Source organism: Cygnus atratus, chromosome 2 (genome assembly GCF_013377495.2).
Source record: "Cygnus atratus isolate AKBS03 ecotype Queensland, Australia chromosome 2, CAtr_DNAZoo_HiC_assembly, whole genome shotgun sequence".
In the NCBI taxonomy this organism is placed as follows: Eukaryota; Metazoa; Chordata; class Aves; order Anseriformes; family Anatidae; genus Cygnus; species Cygnus atratus.
This window is the reverse complement of record NC_066363.1, coordinates 82,048,961-82,059,701: the sequence shown is the minus strand read 5'-3', so window position 1 is coordinate 82,059,701 and position 10,741 is coordinate 82,048,961.

Sequence of the window (10,741 nt, the reverse complement as noted above, 5' to 3'; positions counted from 1 at the left end):
TTACTTTGTGCAGAGAGTTAATGTAAAATGAAGAAACAACACTAATTTGGTTAAACCACTGCAATTTTCTCCTGCAGACCAGTTTTCTCTCTACAACTGGGAAAAGTTCAAAGTGTGAATTATGCATGTGGTCAACTCATAGGTTCAAAATAGATCAGTGATGAAGTAGAACCAATATTGTCTTTGAGGAATAAAAATAAATTTGCTTTTACAGTCCAAGATGCAGACTGTGTGTTCACAAAGTTTTGTTAAAAGGTTACTAAGACATTACTTGAGTGAAACAGTAGAAATTTAGAAAATTTGATTTAAGTTTCCAGTGAAGCTTTCCTGTTTGTGTATGTTACGGTAAAGTCTTCAGAGCTTTCTGCATTTCTGTAGGATTCTATTCCAGGCCAGCTGTCCTTCAGCTTATGTCTTAAAATACTCTGAATTACTCTAGGGGGACAGCCTGACACACAGTTCACCCACAATTGACCCCTGTAGAGTAGGCATGTATGTTCTGTTGTGTCCTGTCAGCCCTTGGTGTGGTGCTTGGGCCACTCCTGTTGGCTTTCCAGGTAATGTCCTCGGCATTACACAAGTGTGAGAAGAGGTCTGGGCCTGTGGGACCTGCCTCAGCTGAGCCATCAAGTATTCAGGAGCAAATAAAAGTATAGTCCTAAGTACTTACTGTCTGGGTAAAACGTGGTTCTTCTTTTGGAATCACTCTATGATCACAAAACATCCTTGCAGTTGTTTGTTGGGGCAGCTGTGGAGGGTTTACGTGGATTTTTTTTTTTCCATTTTATGGAGCCCTTTTGGGGAATTTTTAAGTCAGCAGATTTGTGTCGTAATACAATCCCTCACAGAAGAGAATTTATCTCAAAGAAGTGAAAACCTTTTAAAAAAAAAAAAGACAAAACAAAAAAGCAAACAATTTCTTTGCTGCTGTTGCTTCTTTCACCTGATGGCTGAAAGATTCGTGTCTTGCAGTTGCTTCTCTGTGAGGATAAAAAAAAAAAAAAGTCTTGAGAAACAGGAATTTGTCCTGACATCTATGCTCAGATGTTCTTTAATTTCTGTCTAGGGTTGATTGTAACTGTACTGCTGTCACTCCTTCATGGATTCCATCTGGCAGAAGGAGCTCATTGCCACCTGACATCCACACGGGCTGTGTCTGTCGAGCTCATGGCTGGGTGGTCGCACCAGAGCTTCTGCCTTGCTCCTCGGCCAGGGACGGTGGGGACTTGAGCTGATCCCCAGGCAAGGGCAGGGGGTGGGTCTTGGAGCACAGGCAGGCTTTACCCGTCCTTGATTCCTAGTAACTGGATGGGAAGTGGTCATTTCCATGGGGCAGTCCTGATGAAAAGGAGTAAAATGGTGGAGTTTACAGGACTCGTGGCCATGGTGGTGGTCAATTAACGTGTATTTGTCTGTAGGGGAACACTGCCAGTTTATATGGTTGTATATAAATGAGCCTCTGGAGGTACTAAAAGTGCAAACACACGGGCAAAAGCTGTCACTGAAGTACAAGCCTGGTGTTGTGGTGCAGTGACTTTCCCAGTAAGTGGCAAGAAACTTCTCACCAAATCAGCTGCGTATGTTGGGCTCTCTCTTGGATGCTGGGAATGGGCAGTTACAGCTGCTTTGAAGAGGTTTTTCCTCACGTTGTGGGTGTAGGAAAGGGGCTGCAAGGCCTGAACCAATGCCAGGTTTTGTGCTTGGGGGAAGATCTCGTACCTAACATGTTGGGGTTTGTTTGCAGCCAGTGCTAGGAGAACAGTTTAATAATCAGCCTGCAGAAACATTCCTTGCAGTCCTTTCCTAAAATGCTTAGTATATGCCATGTGGTAACTGTTTATCCCTTTCATTATTTGGACACATTGGGTATTCTTCATTTTCCTTCCTGCATTTCCAATTTCTCATCCCGAAGGTGAGGGTCCTACAAGGGCCAGGAGTGTGGGGTCTCTCCCGGTGGGCCATGGCAGGGCCTGGCAGGCCGGCCCCATCCCGCTGCCCTACCAGGAGCAGGGCAGCCAGGAGCAGCCCCAGCACCTTCTTGGGGACAGGGCCAGGCTGCCCATGGATCGTGACTGGGCAGGGGGGATCTGGAGCCTGGCCCTGCTGCTGCACCCATGGGGAAGGGGCTGATGGCCCCAGGGCTGGTATGGGGGCTTGGGCCATGTGGGAGGCCTGGGGGAGGGCAGGGCACCTGTGGGTGCCCTCAGGGCCCTGATGCTGGATGTCAGGATTTTTGTCCCGTGTGTTTCAGAAATGCACTTATTATTTTCCATTGCAACAAATGGTTAAATGTGTATTCAGACATGGATTATGGTGCAGAATTCAGTTCTTGCTGCAGGATTGCGTTCCCAAAACTAGTCTGTCATCACTTAAGAAAAGTGTAGCTGAAATAAAACTTTCTCTTCAGTTTGTAAACAAGACCTCTCCCCTGTGCTCCCACTGCAGCTGGTAAAACCCTTTCTGCCCAGCCTGCACAACCCTGCAGAAAATATCTGCTGGGATGCAAAGTGCTGCCATTCATCTCAGTGGTGCGTTGCTTCAGAAATCTAATGATGAAAATGTAATTTTTAGCGTGGGTCATTAGTTAGCTTCTGATGATTCTGACAGAAATGGATGATGCAAGGACTTAATCTCCAAACCCTTCTCCACAATGCAAAGCCACTTCCTGCGTAAGCTGCGTTGTTAAAAAGCCAGTCTTTATTTTCTCAGCAGCTTTGGCTTCTTGCTTTCACGTGTTATAAGGGAATAATGTGTACCAGTTCTTGCTGTTAGCTGCATGAGCAGAGTAAAGGTGAAGTATGCTACTATCTACTGAAGGAACAGGAGGTATGTGTCTTCTGGGAGGAACAGTGATGACAAACTCATTTGGGTTTTATTTTTCAGGTCGTGAAATACACTGGTATTGTAATGTTGCAAAATCTTGAGAGTTTTTTAGATCTCAAGAATGAAAAGGGAAGATAAAAGATATCACACTACACTACATATTGTCCATCAGTCTTTTTGGTATTTGTTATAGCAAATACCTTTAAAAAGGCCAGCACTAGATTCCAAGACTGGATTCTTTTTTGGAATAGTCTGTAGCTCAGCACCGAACTCTTTAAAAATGTATATATGAATGTTTTCCCATTGCATCCTATAGTAATGTTCATTCCTGTACCAGTCAGCTATCTCTGAATTCCCTTCCTCACACATACACAAATTATTCAGACTATTTTACCAGTCAGCTTTCATCAATATAATTGCTTTCTTATGGAAATATTCATACCCTGAAGTGCTGTTCCCAAGTTTTATAGCAGGCAGAGCATTCCCATTTTCAGTGTAATTTCCTCAGGCTCTAAAACCATTCTCATTATAATTAACACTGTTAGTGATACATACATTGGGGGATTTAGGTAAGGGAAAAACATCAAGGTAATATTATATACAATATATCTCTATCTAATAGTTGGAGAATTTGCATTCACCTAAAAGATTAGAGCAACAGTGAATATGTGGAGCTTGCTCAGGTGCATTTACTATTGAATTGTATGAATTCAGACTTTCTTAGGTTCTCCTAGGCCCCATTAACATTACGCCTGTGCTTTCTACCGTTAAAGCATATAACCCCACATGCTCTGGTGAGAGAGAGAACAGTTCAAACTTCCACATCAGCAAGAGGTGACTAGGACAGAATTTTGCAGTGCTTACTCTTTGTCCCAGCGCTAGCAGGCACATACTGTGTGCCACAGGATGGGGAGTGCTACAGAGGTTTCAGGTGCCGTTCTTCTCTTGAAAGGCTGCTTTTATGGGAACCTGCTCAGATGAGGTTATAAAGAAAAGCTTCTTCATCTCTAAAGATGCTTTTTCAAACCCTGCATAGGAGTAAAATTCATTTTCTGCTGCCTGGTGATGTTAACTACATCTCTGAACTGAAGAGCTGACAGCTTGTAGATGAGCTCTCAGCTGTACTAGGGCCCACTGCTGGCAGAAAGGGCTGGATTAGACCCAGCCCCTCCCCAGGCTTCAGACACCAGCTTCAGCACCCAGCTTCTAGTATACAGGTTCTGTTAAACAGTTTTCAGAGGCTTTTAGATAAAGAAAATAGTTGATAAAAGACAGATGATGCAAGAAGAAAACCCAAATGCAAGCACTGAATCTTGACTAAAACCATCCTGGCATCAGCTTTGTGCGTGTGTTTTCAAACGAACATAAAAAAAAAAAAGTATTCTTTTCTAAAATCTTTTACAGCATAAGTTGGAGCTCTATGTCAGGCTTTGTGTGTTCTGTTGCAGCTACTTCTGACACAGCCTGGCAAAAAACAATGGTTGGCTACAATTGCAGTATGTGTTTATAGGGTCTGTGAGACACTGAGCCTCCTTTGGCTCCCCTGGCATCTTACAGGAGGCTCTCAACTGCTTGGAGGCACTGGTCCTCCATACAAAGCTCCTGTAACATTAAAATGCCTCTAGCATTGCAGGGGGCTGCAAGCAGCTTCAGTAATTTCCATTGATAGGTAAGCTTCATTTATCATTGCAGTTTAGTTTGGAAATCATCCGTCAGTAATCATGACCTCTTGTTTAGCTGTATCACCTTGTACTAATCAGACTGGAGAGAGAAATAATTGCATGTAGCAGAAGCCAAATTCATTATGTACAATGAAAAAAAAAAACAACAACAAAACAAACAAAAAATACCACCAGCAAAACAACCATTGTCCATTATTTTCCCTTGTAGATATTAAAATTGAGTTGAACAGAATCCATGACTTCTGAATGAACATAAGCTCTTCCCAAAACAGAAGCCTCCAGAAATCTGTCAGGTTTCTTTTTGTCTCAAGGGAGCTGGCTTTTGTGGCTGGGCACGCAGAGATACCACATGCTGCATTCAGCGGTCTTGAAGTGACCTTCAGATAAAAAAGAAAGCAGTGGGTGTATGCGGAGGGCGCACAAGGGGGCACATGGATGGCTTGGAAGGAGAGGGATGGAGAAATAAGGGAGGGATTGTAACGCAAGCAGAGGAGATCTCAGGGGATCATTTCAGTCTTGAAGCTGCGATAAGTCATCTTTGTCAGTGTGCGAGTGGACTTGGGTTCCCTTGCACGGGTGTTATCTGGGTGCTAAATTGCTGTTCCTCACCAGTTAGCCTGCAAGGAATGGTATTGGTCCTGGTTGGTCTTGTTGGGAGGAGATTTCCGTGTCTGATCAGGATCCCTTCTATAAGTTGAGTGTGTTGAACGTTGCAGAAATAGGCATTTTGCAGCAACAAAATTTATGGTGCTTGTCCTTTGAGAAGCACTGCACAGCTCATAGCATCTACCTATTCCAGCTTCTGTTTCACTTAGTCCCCCATGCATCTTTCACTGTGTGCTCCATTTCCATACTCGCAGGCCTAGGAATGCACACAGAGGCAGGTGCCAGGGCCCTGAGGGCGCTAATTGAGTTTGATTGCCCTGACCACTTGCACTGCACACGCTCTCACCACAGCTCTCCTTCAGTGCAGCCCAGGTCCTTTAGCTCCTTCCTGAGCTGTTCTGTAAGAGTATGGCCCCTCAGTCCTGCTCCTAGGGGTTTCCTAGGCTGTCATCTGAGTTGGCTGGTGCGCAGCCTGGTGCTTGCTGGAGGGCTGCTGAGACCCCTTGCTGCACCCAACAGTGAGATCCCTGGTTCTGCTTGCTCTGGTAAACCTCATCTTTACAAGCTTGCGCTGATACAGATGCCAACTGTTCTGTTATAGGGGAGCACTTCCTAGAGATGTCTAAAGAAACGTATACTTGGGAATATTTCTTTGTGTGATATATAAGTTTATAGTGTAGTTAGTTTGGTCTGGAGAATACAACTGCTTGTTGGCTTAACTGCTTGAGAACACTGATGTGACACTGATACTTATAAAGAATTAATGGCTGTCCTGGTTTCAGCTGGGATAGAGTTAATTTTCTTCCTAGTAGCTGGTACAGTGCTGTGTTTTGGATTTAGGATGAGGATAACGTTGATTACACACTAACATTTTAGTTATTGCAGAGTAGTGCTTACACTGAGTGAAGTGCTTTTCAGCTTCTCACGCTGCCCTGCCAGGAGGAGGCTGGGGCTGCACAAAAAGCTGGGAGAGAAGGGAACCAGTTCAGCTGACCCAGACTGGCCAAAGGGATGCCCTGTACCATGTGGTGTCATGATGAGCAATAAAACTGGGGGGAGCTGGATGGGCAAGGGGGTGCTGCTGCTTGGGGACTGGCTGGGCATTGGTCAGCAGGTGAGGGGCAAGTGCATTGTGCATCTCTTGCTTTGTGTATTCTATTATTATTACTATCTTGCCTTCCTTTTCTGTCCTGTTAAACTGTTTTTATTTCAACCCATGAATTGAGCTTTTTTTTCCTCGTTTCTCTCCCACACCCAGCTGGGGGAGATGGGGTGAGGAAACAGCTGTATGATTCATAACTGCCTGCTGGGTTAAACCACAGCAGTGGCTCTTTGGGTTTTAGTCTAAAATGATGAAGTATGTTCACATGTAGCTTCTAGAAATAATCAATTTACTATCTTTGAGGTCAATGTTTGGTTACTGGGAACTTTGCTTCTGTTTCTCTTCTGATGGGACATTACTGTGGAGGCTGCGTAATCACTGACTGCTGGTTATCTTCAACGTGCAAGCTAGGGAACTTTTGGAATAAACAATTCTGATCTCCTTCCTACTTCATCACTACTGAAGCACAGTTGGGAAAACACCGTAATATCCCAGGGTTTGGTTGTGAATTGGTTGGGGGGGGTGGGAGTCCCATTCCCCATATCCAGGAGGCAGTAAGGGTGTTTAACCCGTCTTGTATTGCAATGCATAGATCTGCGGTTTCCAGGCTGTAAGAGGACTTACCATTAGGTTTGTCTCCTCCGTGCTTAACAACCTGAGAAATAATGAAGGAGGAAAACCAGATGTGGAGGATGGGTGATTAGATACATGACTGAGGAGAGAAAAAGCTGGCAAATATGTGTAAGCAGGTGTTAGCAAAACAGGAGCAAGAACTCCAGCTGAGGGATATATAGTAACAGGTAGTACAGCAATATATAATGAACTAACCAGACTTTGGCTCAAGCTTTTTTAAGTGTTTATATGGAAAACAGACATTATTTTCCATAGACCCACAATGCCAGCCTGGATTTTTATGAAGTGAGCAACAGGTCAGAGAAATATAGCTCGCTGAGTCAAGAGAGTTGCCGAACAGTTACATGGCTGTGATAAATAGAGAAGATGGAATTATTACTTTCGACAGCTCTGAGATTGCAGATCCAGATCAGAGACTGTCAGGCACTGCAGTACCTCCTGGAAGAGCAGGATTTTTATGGGTAGGTAGAGTAATTCAGGTTAATGAGGGAAGCAGGAAGCAATTAGAATTTAACGTGCAAGCTTACTAGGCATCTAAATGGTGATTCACTAATAGCTGCAAAGGGAGATAGATATCTTTTGTGCTTTATATGCAGATAGATGTGCTCATCAGGAACCTCCCTTAACACATCTAATTAGCCCGAAGAGGGAGAATATCCTGCCTGTGTATGGCAGTGTTACCCTTTTGGTCTGTGAAGCACACTCAGACATAACACCCATGAAACGGGACTCCAGGCTGCTGGGCTAAAAATAGCTGCCTTCTGCTTATGGCTGCTGCAGGGACCACAGTTACAGCTTGGGAACAGAGGCATTGATGGTACTTACAAATGTTGAATTTCTGGTTAAGGGAAGCCTATGGGGCATGCATTTGAAGGAAATGTTATCCTGAACAATTAAAACCTGCAGCTAGCTTTCGAGAGCATAGGCTGTTTCCACCAAGTAAATTATTCCTATCTCATTAGCTTTCCACCTTGCTGCTAACGCACTTCAAAAAGTGGTGAAATTTAATTGCTGCTGAGATCAGGATTCACATGCCTCTGCCCTGCACATTGCTGTGTGGTGTTTAGATAGCCAAGCTATTCCATCTCAGCATGAGCATTAGGACAGGGCTTGAGCAGGGTCTGCTGTTCAGTCACCTGGTGTAGACACCCCCTTTTACTTGCCACCCCTGCAGATCTAAGGGAAGGTCTGGTTTTCTCTCTAGGTCCACTGCAGCCTTAAACCTTTTGAATGACTAAGGCCTGGGAGAAAGGATGTGATGTACAACGAGCAGCCCTGATTCCTTAGGCCCAGTGTGACAATGCACCTGCTTCTGTCTGGCAGCCGAGGCAATCACCAGATTGCTGTGCTGGGAGGACAGTCTGTACAGGAGAGACAGAAACATCTTTCCTTTGATTATGATCAGGTGCCTAACTTTACATAAGAAATGTCAAGCCTGTTCTGGGAGACTTTTGGACCAAAATTCAAAGTCCTCGTTCCATTTCAGCTGCAGAACTGAAGTGCCCTGTGACCTATTGCAATTATTGCTATTAACAATCTTTTCCATGCTCTGTGTAGATGCTTTATGGATCTCCCTGCACCCAAGTAGGGACAGTCAAATGCAGGACTGATGTTAAATGTTCAAAGTGAGGAAATTACCATGCTTGTTTTCATTTTACTCTGTTAGTACCAGTGTTTCTTAAACTTAGATGTGAGACTGGAATCTGATTTAAAATAAGCATTTTAGCCAGTTTGAAAAATGTAAATGTATATGAATATAGGTATGTGTACTTAAGACACAAAATTTGTAAAGGGCAATTATGTTAAGAGCAACTGATATGAATGGGGCGGGGAAGGGAGAAGGTAAAGTTTTTAGGCACAGACTTCCTTCATTAGCTCTACTGTGTTCCTAAAAACTTTACCAACTATATCCATTGGCCTAAAGAAGGGAAATATAGTTTATGCCTCTAGGCCTAGATTTCTGCATATTCTTATAACATTCTAGCAATGCTTTTTAAAGCAATTTTCATCCTTCATAGTTTTGTTAGAAGATATATTCTAACTTTTTATTTTTCTCCCCCGATATTTATATCCTTGTTTTTCTCCCTTCTCTTTTGTCACTTTACCTCTAAGGAAGATGTAACAAAAGAGAAGAAAGAGTGAAGGAAAAAAAAAATCAATTAAAATGCAGAGCTCTAAAGCTACCTTAGTTTCTATAACACAGAATTGGGGGAGGAGGTGAAGACAAGGTATTTTAATATCTTGGGTGGCTTTTATGCCAAGAAAGCCTGGTGGTTTTGACCTCCTGCCTTTCCAAGGTGCCCTTAAGCACCTTGTAGAAGTTTAGATTTGCAACACACTTAAACATGACTATAGATCTTAAATGGAATTTTATTTCTCACTTTCTGTGCCTGTACCTCAGCACACAGCTACCAAAATTGTGTTAGCACTCTTTTGGAAAGCAGTATCGCAGGAGTAATTTTCTGAAGCTTAGTGAGAGGAAAAGTACAGGTTTTCACCTTTATAGCTTGGCATAGTAAAATTGTTGCTAAAATACCCATTTAAAAAGGAAATCCTGCTAGCTGAGGCTCAAACTAGCTATATCAATGCAAGCAATTTAAATTGTTATACCTTCTAGTACAGATTATTCTTGCTGCTTCTATATGAAAACCTTATTTCTTTGAGTTTCTAAATATATTTGTACAAGGCTTGGGAATGATATCTGATGCCCAATTTTATATCCTAGTGCTAGTGCATTATTTGTATTAATACACAGAGGAGGACCAACCTCTCTTCTGTAGTCAGTCTTGTCCCTGCTCTGTACGTGAAGCCTAGTAGCTTGCTAGGGAAAATGGCAAACTTCCGGATCCTCCCAGCCCCAGGCAGGGCTGTCACGGTTGACATTTGGTACAGTGAGGGAGGAAGCAGGGTTCCTTTGCTCTCGGGAGGAAACTTTATCCCTTTCTAGAGCAAGAGAGACTCTCAGGGAGCATCTAAGTGACGAGATGAAGGTCATGCACAGGAAATGTGGAGTACACAGCTGTCCTGCCTTCTCAGCTAGCAGTGGAACAAACTGGCATCTTCACTTCTTCTCTTCTGCATATCTCTGTTCAAAAACAATTCATACTTAGTCTTCATCGATTTGAAAAATATTATGATAATATATTATGCACCAAACTTGAAGATTCGCTAGAGGAATCAGTCTTCCTGATTCCTCAGCCTGTCTGTCAGGGAGCAGTGGGGCTGGGGCTGCCCCACAGGGCAAGGGGAGCTGGGAATGAAGGTGAAGCAAGGTTGGCAGGACTGCTCCTTCGTGGCTGGGTCCCAGACCCACGGTGCCCAGGCAAAGAGAGCAGAGCAGGTTGGGTGGCAGTGACCTGGGGTAGGCAGGAGTCCAGCTAGTCAGGCAAGCCCACGGTGGTGATGAGGCCTGGGTCTGGGAAGTCAAGTCATTGGGTCAGGGTCTGGGCTGGTGAGGGGCAAAGGTGGGCACAGGGACACCTACAGCATAGCTCAGGCAGGGACTGACAGAACATCTTAGATGCATCTCCCAAGGGAAAGAGCAGGGGCTCCCAGCAAGACTTCTCCCAGCTCTGTTCCCAGCAGCCAGGCCGAAGGTCACACAGCTGCACGGTATCAGAGCTGGCCTTGAGCAGCAGCTGTGACACCTCTGGGAGGAGGAGGAATAGAGGCTACAGAACCTAACATAAAAGAACAAAGTCCACCAGAAAGTTGGTGAGGCTATCTGAGAGCCGTGTGCATAAGACTACTGCAGAGAAACAATTATTTTTCCACTAGTTTTAGAGGAAGCTGGGGAAATTCTCTGTTCTTTTAATCAGTGACTCAGGAAATGATCAGCCTGAGGTCTGAATTAATTATGGAGCGGGCTGAGGTGTACAAACAAAGAAAACAAAAA